Source organism: Parasteatoda tepidariorum, chromosome 6, assembly GCF_043381705.1.
Source record: "Parasteatoda tepidariorum isolate YZ-2023 chromosome 6, CAS_Ptep_4.0, whole genome shotgun sequence".
Lineage (NCBI taxonomy): Eukaryota > Metazoa > Arthropoda > Arachnida > Araneae > Theridiidae > Parasteatoda > Parasteatoda tepidariorum.
In genome coordinates, this window is record NC_092209.1 from 65,402,293 (window position 1) to 65,421,232 (window position 18,940).

The following is an 18,940-nucleotide window of genomic DNA, read 5'->3' on the forward strand; positions in this document are numbered from 1 at the left end:
TGATTTTAGTTTTGAGATTTTTTATCTCTTGTTTCCTTATTATTATAATCATTTAATTCTCGACATTTACACCGGCGCTATTGGGTTTCATTGCCTTTAACACATGTTTTTAATTGTCAAACTTTATTGTCCACCACTGTCATTTGGCGAAATTTTACTGTAACTTTAGTTTTTAGAGAAATTTTATTGTAATAATTTTACTTTTATCTCTGTATACCCCCCTGGGGTGGGTCGGAGTTCAACCTTACTTGCCTCATGGTTCTCCGCTTTCGTCTCTTTCCTAGAATTACCAATTTTTGAGACTCCAATTCAAAGCTTTTAGTTGTATGTACCGTGATTTCCTACTACACTGGCGTGCAAAACTTAAGCAACAAGTGCGTTTTTTGTCATAACTCTACAAGAAATCATCCGATTGACATGAAATTTGAATATGATGTACATTATTTTGCACTTAAACGATGGTAAAAGAATAATGGAGCAGAAATGAATATAAAGCTTAAAGTAGGGTATGGAACAAAAAAAGGCTTTAATATATAGTGGCGTTACACATGATTACCTGAAGAAGCGCAAGTACAACTGGCAGATGTTCCCTAGTATGGGATATGCCCTCCCCTTACTGTAATTGTTGCTTGGCAACGTCTCTCCATGCTAAGCACCAGATTATCCAGGAGTTCTTGGGCCTCCTTCAACGCATTTTTCAGCTGATGGGTGTTACCAGGAGGATACTGTCGTGTCGCAAGACGTCTCCCTAATGCATCCCACACATGCTCTATGGGATTTAGATCTGGAGAGTAAGCTGGCCAATCCATTCGTGTGAATTATTATCCGCAATCTGAATATTTTTTAGATCACAGGCGTAACGCGAAAGAGACTTTTTATTTCAAGAAAACTATTTAAATTATTTTGTGAATATATGCATTTTTATTATGCTTGTATGTATAATACTTATAATATAGTTTTCTAAAAACAAAAAGTGTGTGTCTCCATACACCTAATATTCTTCTTAAGTAAATTGAACTTTTCGAATTATACTCTATTAACTTTAGAGAATTTTGTTTAGTCTACAGAGACTACCCTAGTACAGTTAAAAGAAAGAATTTAGTTGTTCAAATGAATTAAGGTATCTTTTTAAAACTAAAAAGATATCTAACTAATTTAAGTCAAAAAAATTAATTTGAAGCACATGTAGTAACTAACAAAATTATTTAGACTCTTAAATAGCTCCAGAACTTTTCTGGATTCTAATATTTACACTAATTGTTATAATTTTTTAAGGTATTAAAGTGAAATGTATTACACGAAATTTTTTATCAATATTATTAATTTGTTACAAAATAAACGTCATGTGAAACAATTGCTAATTGATACATTATCTATATATAATAAAACTATTAAATATATTATATAATTTAATTCTGTTGCTAAAAGTTGGTTTCTGCAAGCCTTCCTTTTATCTTTGCATATCTAAGTTTTTAAAGATATTTATTTTAAATTATGTTTTACAGCCTGAATCACATGTCATTAAATTCACATAATTTATGAAGTAATGCTTATTTTTTTCTCCTGATCTTTCCCTATGGTTCTAGGATAAAGAGTCACTCATTACAAAAAAAAAAAAAACTATTACAAAAAAAAATTTATTAGCCTGTGGTGAAACTGTATTTGTTGTAATCAATGCATGTAAATTTTATTAAAATTAATAACATTTAAGCAGCATTCCATTAAATTTTCTAAAAGTTAAGAGTGAATATTCTTAGGTGTTAAATAAAAATTCATCTTTGGCACAACTTTAAAAACTGGATGTGACCAAGCAAAATGATTTTCAGATTGGTTATCAGCATTACTACATTAGAAAAGAGAAATACCGGCTAGATATCTTTAGCTATTTTTCAGCGGTATTAACATTAGTGAATTTTCCAAATAATTACAGATACTTATGCATGCACAATTTAAACAAAAACAAAAGAAAGCTTTTATTTTCATTTTAGATATAGTAAAAGATTATAAGGCATAACAGTACATTTTACATAACAAAATATTACAAAAGAGGTTGACAATACTACCTAGAGGGTGAACTCAAAAAGTTTTTTAAAAATGAGAAATTACTAAAAAGAGAAGATACATAGTAGTTTATCTACTTCTTAATCTAGTAATGATTATAAATAATTATAGTAATGATTATGAATATCCTTAACTGATTCAGTCTTAAGAAGTCTTCTATGAATGTAATTATTTTACTTTTTTAAAAATTAAAAAATAATATATATATATGTAATAAAAAATTATATTAAAAATATAATCATGTCATTTTATTTCTAAATATTATTGCTGCAGTAAGAATGATCATTTGAGTCGTGCAAATTAATTAACTCGTTATTACTTAAGACTGAGTCAGTTAAGGATATTTTATAATCATTACTAGGTTTAGAAATAGATAAACTACTATTTAATCTTCTCTTTTTAGTAGAGAAAAATCTTGGTTGAGGGGCAATTTTTTTATTTACAGGTTCAGAGCTGACTGTTTCATCAGTTTTTGGTTCATCATCATCTATTATACTAATAATAGCATCAAGATGTTAACTGTTTTTTATTTTTTCATCAGTTAAAGTTTTATTATCTAACAGCCTTAATGCATGAGATAGTTTGGTTTTCAACTGACTATTATCATTATTTGAATTATCTAAATTTACTGTGCTAATGAAACTTGCACTTTCCATAAATTCATTAATAACAATACTTTCTTTTGCTCTTAAAGGTTCCCGGACATTTTTAAAAATTGTGCCTACTGCATGTATATGCTTACACATATTTGCTCTAACAATGAAATCAATGCATGAACAGGAATAACAATGTATACAGATTTTACAATAATTACAAAACAATTTACAATCACATTCATTTTGTTCTTTTTTAACAGTGTAAGAACTTCTTGAGCAGCTTTTGGACTTCACCTTCCACGTAGTTGTGTCAACTTCTTCAATATCGTCATTTGATAAAACTAAACTATTCCTATGTCGAATATGTATCTCCGCTATCTTAGTGGAATTCGCTCCTTTAATTAATTTGACACAGCGATCCTATGTTTTGTCTTTTACGATTTGGATCAGATGGGCAATGCAGGCATCAAGCCTCTTACACTTTCGACCTTCCATGTAAATATGTTTTATCACCTTATGGAGAGCTTCCAAATACATATTGGTATTTATACCAGCATTGACTCTGTGGCAGTATGCCCACACTTCAGGTCTCTCAGAGTAATATCTTTTAAAGTACTCCCCAAAAGCTCTAGTATCCTCATCTTCTATAAGTTGATTTAAAAATGCTTCCAGCATTATAACAAATTGTTCGTGATTTACTTCTTCCATGAGAGTCCTAGCATATTTGTAGACTGCTATTTTTTTTTTCTTTTGATGTTATCTTGCACAACATCTTCCTCCAATTTTTATCGATGTGCCATGTACATAAAAGTCTCATTTCAGCCTTGCCCATAACTCTTTCCCATGCATTATAATAACAAGGGGCATCGTCTGACATAAACACACGGGTGAGAATTGTTGATTCCTTTTCTTTTATTACGGTGAAAAAGAGTTCCATTTGGTGCGTGTCGACACTGTTTGATACACAGTATGCGGATGGAAACCCAGCTCCAAAATCGTCAATCACCATCAGTGTGGTCAACTGAAAATCGTATTCATTTAACCCATGGGTCGAGTCTATGCATATTTTTTCCCCTCCGAATTTTACCAACATTTCTCCTTGCATAGGAGACATGATAATCAAGCAAAAGTCATTCACACTTAGTTTATGTGATAACACACCTCGTTTCACACCTTGTTGTTGTCTAATGTGTCCTTATTTTCAATAAGAAAATTTAAAACTATAATGCATGCAATTTTTATGAAGTATTCAAGTTTTTAGTAATTATAATTTTATTTGTCAAGTAAATTTAATAGATGCATTATAAGTTACATCAGAACTCCAGTACTTTTTATAAAAAATTACTGGAGAATTCTCACCGAGTTCATTAATTTCTTCAACAAACAGATCTACACTAATAGAGTCATTTTCGTGACGACTTTCTGTTTTAAAAAGGCAATTGGCATTGCCAATATTTCTTAAATCTTGCCTTGTCAAGAGATGGATTCTTTCAAAACTGTCTGTCAAAGAGTTTCTAACATCATTCAACAACTGCTTCAATGAAATTCCATCCGAAATTTTTTCTACAATTGAAAAGAAAACAATTAGCTTCATTTCTTATAAATTCGAAATAATTTATGATCACTTTATAATATTTTATGAATAAGCTATTTACTAATTAATTAGATGATTACAAAGGTTCTTTTAAATATGTTAATATAAATGAGAGAATAGTAAAATCAATCTCAATTTTAAGTCTACAATTAAAGAAAAAAAATCATAAAATTGATATTCAATCTAAAACAAAGTAGACACGTTCCAAGTGAAATCAACCAAATTTAAAAAAAATTTCAACACTGTCACATCACAGATTTCCATAAAAATGTTAGAAAAGTTCGGTGAAAAACTAAAAAATTTTTTTTCTTCAGAATTTGCTTTTAAATTAGTATCCATTTAAGAAAACAAAATCATAGATGGTGGCTGTGATGCTACATTTCGTATTACATATTTTTATTTACTTAATCTTACTTTTTTCACAATCACTATTAATCAAATTATATTTCAATTAAATCAATCAGTTAATCTTTATAAAGACTGTCGCCAATAGCCCATTGTGCACGTAAATGAACTACAACAATAACCTTTATATAAAAGCGAACAAAAAATATTTTATGTTCGCTTTTGCAAATAGTATGAAAAAAATAATGATTAAAAAAAAGTAAGTTTAAGTTATTAAAATTTTAAAAGCTAGGAAATATGTAATGCCAATTGTGGCATCACAGTGGTTTACATGATAAAAGTGTCAAACTGCTATATGATAATGGCCCACTTCAGTCAGAATGATATTATAGAACTATAATGATGTTATATAGAATTAATATTTAACATTCTTTCAAAAAACTTTAAGCACTTCAATTTATAATGGGGTTCATGATTTTTTAATCAAAATTTAAAATTAAATATATGATATTAAAAATCAAATTATTTTTTATTTAGATTGAATTTTAAATTTTTAATACACAATAAAAATGCATAATCCAGATTCAATCAAAATAATATAGGAGTAGGGGTGAGTGGGGCATGTTGAAACATTCAAGTTGGTAGCCACTCAAAAACAAGCAGGGAATTCTGGGAACATTTATCTAGTGCTAGACTCCATTTTATTTTCAGGACTCTAGGTCTTCAAGTTTTTCTAGCAGATAGAAATTTATGATTTGAACCAAGGTAAGTAAATTTCCTATGTTTTTTAAAATATTTATTTCCTTTTAAATACTATACTAATTTAATTTGAACTTATGTAGTTATATCCTCTGAAATTCAGGCTAAAACTTAATAGAACACCTTTAGATGTAACCATAGTTTCTTTAGGCCTAAAATTACAAATAAAACAAAGTGTAGCATGGGGCAAGTTGAAACACTTATAAAGGGGCACATTGAAACACTGTTTCAACATGCCCCCTTTTCAATCTTAACTGTTAAGCTCCTGTTACCTCTTTAAAATATATTTATTTTAGATATAATTACTAACATTAGCAAAATATTTCTTATTGCTGAAGGGCCAGATGTTAAATAATGATATTTGCGTATCATTTATTTAATCTAAATGTTAAGAACCATTTTGCACAACATGCACTAACATCTACTAACAAATGTTAACTAAAAAATTCTATTATATAAAATCTAAATTAAATCAAACACTATATTTAAGTTTGTGAATTGCTAAATAATTGTAATGACTTTAGGTTTATAAATAATTATGGAAGTCAAATATTTTTTATTTAATTTTATTACAGAAAAACAACTGTTTGATTACACATATACTGTCTTTTATGCAAATTGCTTAATTTTTTATTTCAAATATACATCTGGTTAAAAAGTATCATATGAATAAGCTACAGATTGCATTGCATTTTATTTAAGAAATAATTATTTGATACTTATTTACTAATTAAACTGCTTTATTATTAAACTTACATTATCAAAAATTAAATATGTTTTAACTGGATAGTTATAAAAAATGCAAAATCATTATCTGGCATTGTATGAATAGCAGTACAGATATTATAAAATTTTCTAATCATGGGTATAACTTTGATTTTAGATGGTACGAAAATCTACGAGAGCTAGTACGCCTGCTGATGTTATGCTGAGAGCAGCAACTGAGGTACTGAAAAATAAATATTCATGTCGTGCAACTGTTAAGAAGTATGGAGTACCCCATGTCACTTTATCCAGATATGTAAAGAAACTGAAATAAATTGAGGAACTATATAAAATTGTATAGTTCTGATGTTGATGTTTTGAAAATTACTTCCACTAAAAATACATCAGTTAATATTGACTCTACTGCTGAAGTTAGCACCAATTCTGGAACAGTTACTCTTAAAAACCCTGTCACTGAAGTTCCCAGATATTTTGTGGTAGGATACACCAAACAACGACAGGTGCTAAATCCTGGGGAAGAGGAACAACTCGTAAAAAATTTAAAGCGCGCCTCTCAAATATATTATGGTTTACGTCCACAAGAAGTGAGGAAGCTTGCCTATAACTATGCTGTCGCTAATAACAAAATTATTCACGAATTATGGCATACTAAAAAAGTAGCTAGTAAAGACTGGTTCAATGGTTTTATGAAAAGACATTCTACTATATCCATTCGAGTTGCCAAAAGTACTTCACTAGCTCGTGCAACAAGTTTTTATGAAAAAAATGTTAATGATTTTTTCGATAATCTTCAAACCGCAATAACCAGATACAGCTTTGGTCCAGAAAGCATTTATAATGTGGACAGTGGTGTATGCAAGGGAGGGGTTTAACCCCCCCCCCCTTGAGCTCAGACAAAATGGCAAAAATAAAAATTTTAGTACAAATTATGCGGGCTATTATTTTTTAAGACTATACATTTTTATTTGCCTTATGCCTACTTTTCTTTCTTACGGTATTTCTCAGAATACTGTAAAAACACTTACTATAAATAGGGTTGTACTTTTGAAACCAAATTCACGTGATACTGTTACGGACTGGTTCCTTTCTGTCCTGCCAGTCGCGGTAGTTTTCGAGACTGGCTGTCATTCACGAGGTCTTTAAGCAATGATTCTGGAATCCTAGATGTTCTGTCTTTGAGACAATTCGAGAATTTTGGAGATGTGGTGATAAATTATATAAAAGGGTGAACGGAGTACAGTGGAGTTAGTTAGTCAGACTAAGAGCTATCTCTGCCGCTTGTCTTTCAAAGCCCGTCACTAAATCTGTTTTGTTTTAACAAAAAGTTCATTCAATCACCGAACCCGTCCTTGCCACTATTTCGAGTAGTGAAGAAACCAGTAACAATACCATTGGCGATACTGTGCTCGTTGAGGTTATTCATTCCAGCTCGAAACTTTGAGATCGTAGTAAAGCGGATATTTCTGTGCCAATGTATATATATATGTATATATATATATATATATATATATATATATATGCTGTTCTTGGATCTTTAGGATGTAAAAACACAAGAATTTAAAATTTTTTTATTATTTTGAGAAAAAATCACGACCTGAAATTAGTGAGGTGACAGCATCTAGTATAATTTAAGTTTTTCTGTTGAACAGAAATGTGATACTTCCGTTGAGGAAAACGTTTCCAGCATAACAAAATCTGATGAATGTGAAAGTGGCCCTCAAAGTGTTACTCCCCACTCATATGACATTGGACTTTTTTCAGAAGATATTACATGCGAGAAGATATAACATTATGTTCTTAAACTTAAAAAATCAAATCAAAATTCTTCTAAATAATTTTGTCTAAATAAAAAGTCAAAATTGTCTAGCTGTCTAAATTAGTGAAATAATAGTGCTTTAAACACACTCGAATTTCCTTTAGTAGTTTCAGAAAATTATGAACATCCCCCTTGAAAAAATTCGGCGTACGCCACTGAATGTGGATGAGACAGGAGTAATGACAGTTCACAAATCAGTTAAAATTGTTGTGTCAAAAGGAAGTAAGCAAGTTGGTGACATTACATCTGGAGAACGTAGGAGTTACTTACCATCTGTGCTGCAGTCAATGCAGCTGGCACAGCAGTTCCTCCGATGATGATTTTTCCACGTGTCAAATACAAAGAACACTTTGTGCGTGATGGCCCACCTGGATGCTCTGGTGCTTCTCATATATCTAGATGGATGACAAAGAAGAATTTTTTAAAATTTGTTCAGCATTTCGTTACACATACTCGATGTTCAAAAGATAGGAAAGTTTTACTTTTATTAGATAATCATGAGTCTCATATTTCTATTGAAGTTCTTAATTATGCAAAGGAAAATGGTATTGTAATGTTATCCTTCCCACCTCACTGCTCACATAAATTGCAGCCCCTTGATAGAACAGTATTTAGGACTTTCAAAATCTGTATAAATACAGCTAGTAGTGCATGGATGGTTAATCACCCAGGGTTAACCATGACAATCTATTATATCCCAGGCATTATAAAAATTGCTTTCCCATTAGCATTTACTCAAGCAAACATTATTTCTGGATTTTCAGTCTCAGGAATATGTCCTTTTAATCGGCACTTTTTTAGTGAAATTTATTTCCTGCCATCAGATGTTACTGATCGACCTAATCCAAATACCATTGATACAAAGCCTACTAGCCATTGTTTGTCTGCAATACCTAGTTCTTCATTAAATATTACCCCTACAAGTTCTTCAATTATTTCAATAAATAGCCGCTCTCCTGTAGTATCGTTGGAAGAAATTCGCCCTTTCCCAAAAGCAGGACCAAGAAAAAAAACCAATAAGGGTAAGAGAAATAATTCAACAAATATTTTAACAGATACGCCAGTCAAAAATCAAATTATTGAAGAAGCTTTAAAACAAAGAGAAGAGAAAGAAATAAAGACTGCTCGCTCTATTGCGGCAGCCAAAAGAAAGCTTACCCTTGCAAACCCTGTTTCAATCAAAAAAAAGTGAGAAACATGCAAGCAAGAAAATACCCTTGGAAAGTGACACAGATGAAGAAATTGAATACCATTCCAGTACAGAAGAGAATTCTGTTGAAATAGATGTGCCAATTTCAGAGGATAGGAAACCAGAAATTAATGATTATGTAGTCGTGAAGTTTCCCACCAAAGAGAAAATTTTACATTTTGTGGGCATCGTAGAGAAAACTTCTGATGATGAAGCAGAAATTAATTTCCTTAAAAAAATTAAGTGGTGAAAATGGATTTGTTTTCCCTGAAAAGGAAGATCGCGGTTCATACCCTTATGAAGGCGAAGACATATGTCTTACACTTCCACTGTCCAAACCATTTGGTGGCACTTACAGATGTGCTAGAAAAATGGTTTTCTCCTATGATCTGTCAATTTATGAAGGCCTATAATATTCAAAGCAATATGGTGTGATAAATATATAATATCTGTAACTTCATATCTAGATAATAAAATAATTTGTCAACTTATCAAATGGTGTTCCAACTTGCCCCACTCTATGCTCCAACTTGCCCTACCATGGGGTATGTGGGAACAGATTTTCCATGTTTACATTAGCATCTATATATTTCTTCAAGCTCAGTGTTTTAATTTTTTTTTTTCATTTTAAATTGTTGCTAAAAGTTGTGGATACAATATAAGCCCAAAAAGTTTAAAAAATATCATCAACTCACAAAGTTATGCTCTAAAAACAAAAATATGTCCCAACATGCCCCACTCTCCCCTAATTTGTTCTTAACAACTCAAAAATAGGCTAGTCATAAATTAGACTTTCTTCTATCATAATTAAATTTGTGTGAATATAAATAAGATTTTTCTCCAATAACTGTTAATTATATTGTTTAAGTTCAGTTCTTCAAAAATCTGATAAAAATTTAGAAACCATTCTTGATAAAGCAAGCATTGTGCACTTTTGATAATCTTAATTAAAAGAACTTTGAAAAGGAGACAAAGGATGTAGTATAGGGGGGCACAACCATCTTGAGTGAAGGGCCACTTGCACAGCAGGTTGGCTAATGAAAGGCCGCACATGTATTTAGACATGTCAATAACAAATGCAGTAATATTTATTTAAACATTCGCATTCTATTTTTTTTTATCAATGAACTTAGTAATATATTTTAAAAAATTAAAGGTGTTCCATTATTAGAATTCATTCAAAAGTAAAAAAACCTTCACTTACCTTTTTTTTTTACCACAAAAAAAAAATGCTATTTTTATCATATGCTGTCGTTGTTCATTTACGTCGCACTAGAGCTGCACAATGGGCTATTGGCGACTGTCTGGGAAACATCCCTGAGGATTATCCGAAGACATGCAATCGCAATTTTGATCCTCTGCAGAGAGGATGGCACCCTCGCTTCGGTAGCCCGACGACCTGCACGCGAAGTCGAACACTTTACGGTAGAACAGTTTAACGAGGACCCATACCGCACACCCTCGGTCCATACGCAGGCTGATCCAAGTGGTCACCCACCCGCACACTGACCGTAGCCAGTGATGCTTGAGTAAGGTGATCTGCTGGGAACCGTGTCTTAACGATCAGTCCACTGCGGGACATTTTTTGTTTTTTTTTTTAATCATATGAACAATAGATTTATCAAAGTAAATAAACATTGAAAGAAAGAAATTTTTTTTTTATCAATACAAAAATTCATTTTAGAATTAAATTCTAATAAATAAAAAAAATGCAATGCCCACAGAATGAAAGCAGGAAAAAATTTAGTCAAAATTAAGTAATATAAATTCAAATTAAATATTCTAATTGAAGAAAATTTATAGGTTTTAAACAAAAGTCTGTAATAAANCATTAAAATATGTGCGTCATATTAAAATAACGTATTGTGCATAATTTGAGACGGTCATAATTTAACGTGCATTTTAAAAAAATCTGGATCAAAGTACCCGTACTTTTTACTGTAAAACCCAGTTTTATCGTAAGATTTAAGGGAGCAAAAAATCTGATATCCGCCATTTTTGTACAGTAGCATTTACTATAAAATCACCAAATCTCTGTAATAAAGTAAACTTTACTTTAAAAGTTACTGTTTAAAAGTTTACGGTAAAAACTAATTTTGCAGCAAAAGGAAATTTACGTATGCTGCACTCGGGGTTCGAGTACTTTATATCGTAATTTTTTCCACAATTTCTTACAATGTAGAGAGCTTAATATCTATTTGGGAGAGTTGCATTTGGATACAATTACACTATTGCCGATTTTTTTTAAAGATTATTTTATAAATTAATTTATACAAAAACGTAATCCAAATATCCGATACGAATGTTATTCGTTTTTTTTTTAAAAAAAATCATTTTCTAACATTTATTCATTTTGCGTGTGTTCGCAACTAATTACACAGACTCTAATTCGAAACTGAGAAAATTCATCCTCCGATGCATCGCCGTTTTAGGTACTTTACGGTACTTTTATTTGCGTTGCACCTTTTTTGTAATCGAAAAAGATCACTTAAGCAACAAAAAATTGAAATCTTAACTACAAACAGTAAGCAGTTTAGAAATTCACGTTTTCCTCCATTTTATGAATTTCTCAAGTTGCAATAACATTACATTTAAATTAGGGATGTAACAAGTATTTAGCCCTTCTGTGAAAAATTCAGTTGGTTGAATGATCTGTCAAATATTCGGCAGAATATCTCTTAGAAATGAATTTTTCTAAGTTTTTTTTATTTTTGAATTTTAATAGATATTACTTTAAAAAAAAAAGAAAATTATAATCAGATAAGTCAATTTTGTCATTTTTTCGATACTTTGAGAATTGAGAAGGATTTTTTTCCATTTTTTGCTGTTTTTATTATAATCCAGTATTTTAACAGAACGTCTCATACTAATAATTTATTATCACTCTTTTCCTGTACTGTAATATAAATAACCAGTAACATAGAAAAGTGTGATTTTCAGTATTAAAGTTTTATTTCAGGAACTAAGAAAAATTTGTTTTTTCTGTTTTTAGGCATTTTTATTATGACAGCATTTTTTTTAAAAATAATGTTACTAATAAAATTTATTTTATAGCAATTTTTTTCTTCTAAAATTATGGAAATGACAAAAATTTAAATTGAGATTTTCAGCATAAGATTTTCATTTAAAAAATTAAGAATGTTTTTTCTAAATTTTTATTTTCTTTAAATAAAAAAAAAACTTTTTTTAGACGTTTTTATTATAACGCATTAATTTTTAATAGCAGTTCTATTGACTTAATTCTTTTTTATTGGCTTTTTCTGGTAATTGGAAAACTGAGATGTTAATCTTTAAAATTTTCTTCCAAAAATTAAGATTGATTTTTATGTTCTCTTGTTTCGCTTTGCAACATTTTCAAAAACGTTCTTGATTGGCCTTATTTTTTAGAGTTAATTTAAGAATAGGTTTTTCCAGGAAATATTATTCTGAGCATTGAAATGTTAGTTTCAGTGTTGCTATGCTGCTAAAAGATTTTGCTATTTGGCCCCAAGTGTACGGCATTCAGTCGATTTTTTTTTTTTTTTTTTTGCCAAATATTTGGTTTTTGACCAAATCACAATTCATTACCACATTCGACCAAATCATATTCATTGCCGAAAAAAAAAGAAGGAAAAATAACTAGAGTTTACAATAAAACTGTACTGAAATACTGTATCAAAAAGTGATTATTTAATTGGGCAATTAACAATCAAACATCATCATAGGTAAATAACGGGTAAATAGGTAATCATCTTAGTAACATCATAGGTAAATAACGGGATCATCAAAATCATGTGGAAAAGTATAGAAATAATTGGGGGGGGGGAAATTACTTATATTTATGCTGAACTCAGCACAAATAAAGCTTGTCAAATGCACGATTTAAAATTTGCATGTCGTAATAGAATAATTGAAATTTTTTATAATACGTGGGAACGCATAGCAATAACTGCCGAAAAAAATTGTTGAAATAGAAAAAGAATTGCAAAAAAAAGATAAAAAATCACTTAGATTTAAGATGAAATCGTCACAAATAAAGTACACCAAAAAGTGGTTATTTAAATAGGCGATCTGAAAGAGCCAAATTTTGCGACCCTACTTACGGCAACCTTACGTGTTATACCTGGTTTTTTGTTCCACAAAGTATAAAAAAGCTCTGAAATTTATTAGACTGGAAAACAAAGGTTTAAATTTTATTTAAGTCAACAAAACACTTGATATACAGATTTCACTTTAAATTAAAAATAACACGATTTAGAGTTTTAGAAAAAATATTATTACTTAAATTGCAAATGCTATGGCAAGAAGGAAATTACTTATTATATTAATTTAGTCAAATAATTTTACATTTAATTCGCTTTTTTTTTGTTTTTCGTTTGTTTCACGTAATCAGGCTGTAGTTCCAAAAGAAAAGAATTTTCCTCTTTATTCAATAACTCTCGAACTAGGGAATAGGTTTGAATGAAATTTGATATAATACGTTTATAACATACAAACAAAACAGCTTTTCAATATCGTCGTAAAATGTGGCGATTTATGCGAATTTTGGCCTGGTTGTGTTAATATGCAAGTACCAGATCATTTATATTTACCACAAAATTGGCTTAAAGAAAGCGCATTAAACGTACATTTAATAAAGAAACTGTTAAAATTTATTATGTCAAAACGTGATGACTTAAAAGTGCAATTAAAAATTGCCATTTTTAAAATTTTTTTTATTGTGTTTAGAAGCTCTCGCAAGCCGCACTTCAGTAGTCGAAGGGCCGCAGGTTGTGCACCCCTAATGTAGTATATACATTCCTATGCATCTACACAGGGTGGAGACTACAGACATGGCATAAATGAACATTGCAATTGCTGTTTATTTTTTAAATTTTATGCTAACTAGAAATATTATAAACTGCATTCTATGAATGAAATGTAAATTACAAAAATTACTCATTATTAGTTAACACTTTACACACAGCCTAATTAATTATCATTAATTCAAATTATAAATTATGAACATAACACTCACTTGCTAATTCACTCTTCGCTGATACTTCGCTTTTTACAACCATTTGCCAAAATAATTGAACCACTAGAATAGTAAGATGACCTGAATTGAACCTCAATTGCCTCTTTCCATTGCAAAAAACCTGTGTAAAATAAAAAACTTCATTTAATCTTCACAGTTTATTCAAATACTACTGCAATATTACATATTCAACAAATTCAAAATGGAAATACAAACACATTATTCAACAACAACATTCATACAAACACATTCAGGAGCAGTTTTAACAATAATAATATTTATTCAAACTCCCAAACAAACAAATGTACAAAAAGATTCACTGTGATAGTGAAAATAAAGCCTTATGACTGACACTTCAAACTGAACACATAATAGATGTTTTTTAAAACTCCTCACTTCAATCTGAATCTAATCTTTGTAGCTATTCTATAAGTTAACAAAAATAACAATCACAATTACTTTCGCAGTATGTACTTTATTGTAGTTAAACAGCTAATCCGTACACAGCAGATTTGCAAATCCTAATTTTTAATACCATAATATAACAATGGCAACATTAGTGTAATTTAAAATTTTATACAATTCATAAACTTACTTGTTAAAAGAATCAAATTGGTGCTCTTCCTTTTCTTCCACATTTTCAATGTTATGAGATTTGGATAGGTGGCTTCTTAACATGGAGTTTAGAGTATGTTTAGGATCCATGCTTCTTACCGCTTTAGGATCCATGCTTCTTAATAACATTCAACGACAGAAAAAAGCAGCTATTCGGAAGTTTTTTCTGTGCTAGTGTTCCCTGCTATTGAAAATAAACTAATTTTTTCAAAAGTTGGCAACAGATAAATATTTACTTTTTGTTTACATCATATGAAAAAGATATATTATTTACTGTATTATTAAATTGTGCGTAGAATTCCATGTCACAATATAACATATANGTTCCCTCCGCCAGAAACGTTATCTTCCTTCCTCGGCGACTCTTCGCCAACTTGCCGTAGTTATGATAATATCCCCAACTTGTACACTATCTGTGTTCTTTTAGTAGCTAATATAAATAGTTCATTCAGTCTGTAGAATTTAGATATCTAGATGTTTTAACAGTGCCGTAACTTCACCCTTCGGGGCCCTGTGGCTCAAATTTTTGCCGGGGCCCTTTCTAAAACTTTGTGTACTCCATCTCTAATCGTCATTTTAGCTACTTATGTATCATGTTGATTAATATATTTATGAAAATAAGTCACTTGTTCACATAGAAATGGGATTACAAAATATTGTAAGTTGTAAATTTAACACTAGAATGTAAAATGTTATATTTAAAAAAAAATAATTTTTAATTACAAAGCACAAATAAGACATCTAAAAATAATTACAAAACACATACTAAATACAGATTTTAAATGTATTTAATGGTTCTAGTTTGGTAGATAGATTTATAAGTTTTTTGATTATACATCAGTTTGCATTAAAATAAATGTCTAGAATAAAGATTTCATATTTAAAATTTTAGATTAGTTTCAGTTTTTGAAAAATATTTGAAGTAAATTGTAAAATAAATTTCAGAGTAATAAAATTTTTTAAAAAAGGTGAAAAGAAAAAAAAATTATATAAAATAAAAAAAGTCATAAAATTAATATTTATAATTATTAGTACAAAATATAAATCCATCCATAATTTGAAACACAGTCCACTAAATTTTCAAATCTATTATTAATCAATAAAAATTAAATAATAAATTACAGCAATTTTAAAATTACTGAACATAAATTTTTCTAAAATCTGAAATAAAAAATTTCAAAACTTAAAATTTATTTCTCCTGGCCTTTGTTGCCACAAATTCATCAATTATATCGCGGAAATCAATATTTCGTGTTTTTTCGTTTTCAATAGACAGTAGAGCAAGTCCATTCAATCGATCCTGTCCCATCGAACTTCTCAAATAATTTTTTATAAGTTTCAATTTTGAGAAAGTATAACAACAAGTATAATCTCTACACACTGCCACGAAGTGCATAATACATCCTTAATCCATTATGGTGATTTTTGGTAGTAACTGACAATTTTTAATGTTTTTCTTTTCTTATTTCAAATTTTATTGTCGTAATCTAAATGTAAATACTCAAAGTCATTAACTTCTTTGTTAATTTCTTAATTCAATGAGAACTTCATACAAAAATTTCTTTCAATTTTAGTTCAAATGGGCGAGCAATTAATTATCTCATACACATTTTATAGATAAGCAATTACATTTAAAAGAGATGTTTAACAACTATTTAGATTTTAGACTTTCTTTTCCTCCTACACCAGTCGTTTATCATCATATAGGTCGATCATTTTAGAAATAAAATAAAGTTTCAGAACTTCCAAGTGTAAAAGTCTTTTTTTTTTCATGTGTTACATTAGAATACTAGGAATAAGCGTAACAAGAAATTTTTATGATATAGTATAGTATAGTTACGTTAGAATTTTCTTTCAAATGTTAAAGGGTAGGACATATTAATTTTAAGATATTATTAAAATGAGGAAAAGAAAGAAGAAACAAAATATCTCGATTTGACCAAGATTTCTTACATTTTGAGAAACGAACAAACTGTGTTTTTAGTAAAATATTTTAAGTTTGTATTTTAACGTTTTGTCTGCATATTAAGACATTTTTACGTATTTCTGCATTTTACATATTCTTGTCATCTAATTTATTGCATCCAAGATTTTGAACATATGACTACTAGGAAATAAAATTTTTATAATTTATTTTTGGTTTTCTCAATAGCGTATCATGAATTTCTATCATCTTTAAAAAATAAGTTAAAAGATTTTTTCATTGCATAATTTAAGTTCACATGCATTCCTTCATACATAACAAGCTAGATAGTTTTAAATGGCTTTTAAATCACTTTTCATTTTGACGTTTATTTATTGATATATTTATGCAAAATTGTTTGATAACATTTGTTTTATCGAATTAAAAAAAAACTTTTGTGATGTAATGCAAATTAGTTTACATTTCAAATGTTTCAAGAAAAGCTTGTAGATATTTCTAGAAGTAGTAGATCACGTAAGGAAAGATTTTCGATCAAAGTTTTGATACATAATTAAATGAGATGTAATTCAGGCTGATAGGATAAATAGTTTTGAAGTTATAATGGTCTTCTTCATAATAAGTGCATTTCAAAGACAGTACTTTAGTACACACACATGAAAAACAGAAACATTTCAACTTTTCAAATATAAGCACTGTTGTTTCGTGTTTTAGCTTATTTGGTTCAGTGATTTAAAATATAGACGAAATACTACCTCATTTGTCCGTATAGCATAGCAATGTAAGATAAATAAGTTCAAGTAAAAATGGTACTTGTTGTACAGGGTCCAAAAAATATATTAATATTTTGAGCAGAAGTCATTCATGAATATTTTGCCTATCGAAACTTCTGAACAGACAAAATGGCAAATAAATATATGTATTTATGATGTCATGTAATTATATATGATAAAAAATTATGACAAGAAACTAATATTTTTTAATATTCCAAAAAGGTTTTTTCTTATTTTTCCAAAACGAAAAATACGAAGAAAACCTTTTTAATGGTTTGTAATGACAATGAATTTTATCTAATTTGGATTTCTATATTGAAAAATACAATAGCTTTGAAAATATTTCAATGAATATCTTAAACATTGGTTGCAGTGAAAATCATATTCACAATGAAAAAAAATAAAAAAAAGTAATAATAAGTCTCAAAACTAGAATCTTAAGTGTAATGTTTTACACATCTTGTTCCAATATTGAAAACGGAAAATAAAGTAATTCAATTGATAAACAGAATTGTTCACACGTTTTGAAGAAATGATTAAATGTAATTCTGATGGTCGGATAAATTCCTTTCCTACATCAGCAATATTTATAGTTTCAGTATTAAAATTTTCAAAAATGTATACTATAGACTGAAAAAAATAATGCATGAAAAATGTTCTCAAAAAGTTATTATCACAAGATAATTACTTTGATGATCCTATTACAGTTTTATTTAAAAAACACTATATTAAGTGCGCTCAACACTACCTCCTTCCTCAAATGTTATGGAAACAAATTGTGCCATTTTCGAAAATATGATTTTTTTTCTAATTAAAGCAGTTTTTAATAATAATATTTTAGTTAAACATTTGTATCAAATATATTTCTTCGTTATTTTAATATTTAAAGTATAAGTTAAGGATAATTTTTTGTGATAGAATAAAAGTTACTTTTGTTTATATAAATTAGTGTTGTAAAAACAACAGAGATAGTTAAATAAATAAGACAGAATAAATGTGCAATGGGTTTGGTGTCTTAGCTCCGCTCAATATAATATGGTTATCATATAAGATAAGAATGAAATAGTAAATTTAAAAGAAGATTAATTGCATTCTTAACCCAATCGTGATATTTCCTTATTTTTTGAATTAACATATTTTCTTTTTTTTCTCTCTTAAGTCAGTGGTGCGCAAACTAGGGGTCGCCAAATTTTTATGAAATGCATTATCCCTGCATGCTGCATACTATACAGTGTACATATAAAGAGTGAAGCGCCGTCACTCACTGTTTAATTACAATTTCATGCTGTCCACTCTTTCTTTGACCGTAATGCGTAATGTATTCTCCATCTGGCTATCCGTGGAAAAACAATATCCCGTTTTATGCAAGAATGCCATCAGAGTGTTAATACAATTTGCATCAACGTATTTATGTGAAACTGGATTTAGCAAACTAGTTTCAATAAAAACTAAATACCGCTCGCGTTTAAACCCTGAAGATGATATGCGAATTGCAATTAGCAACATACATCCAAACATCGATGAGATAATTAGAAACTTGCAGCCACAT

General features: G+C 29.3%; 1 protein-coding gene and 1 long non-coding RNA gene across 2 annotated transcripts in view; one reads left to right on the top strand and one right to left on the bottom strand.

Moving 5' to 3' along the window:
- Positions 1 to 3,451: 3,451 nt before the first annotated feature.
- On the bottom strand, positions 3,452 to 14,821 carry LOC110282142 (uncharacterized). The gene is made up of 5 exons (XR_006226443.2): positions 14,678 to 14,821; positions 14,083 to 14,203; positions 8,168 to 8,292; positions 4,017 to 4,220; positions 3,452 to 3,818 (listed from the first exon to the last, which is right to left on the bottom strand). It is a non-coding gene; the product is annotated as an uncharacterized lncRNA (long non-coding RNA).
- A 395-nt stretch (positions 14,822 to 15,216) lies between these two features.
- Positions 15,217 to 18,940, top strand: part of LOC107441341 (uncharacterized) — a 30,715-nt gene continuing 26,991 nt past the window's right edge. Inside the window, exon 1 of the mRNA XM_043053216.2 lies at positions 15,217 to 15,355. The gene's annotated coding sequence lies outside the window, so the exon portion shown is untranslated. The remainder of the gene's footprint in view (positions 15,356 to 18,940) is intronic.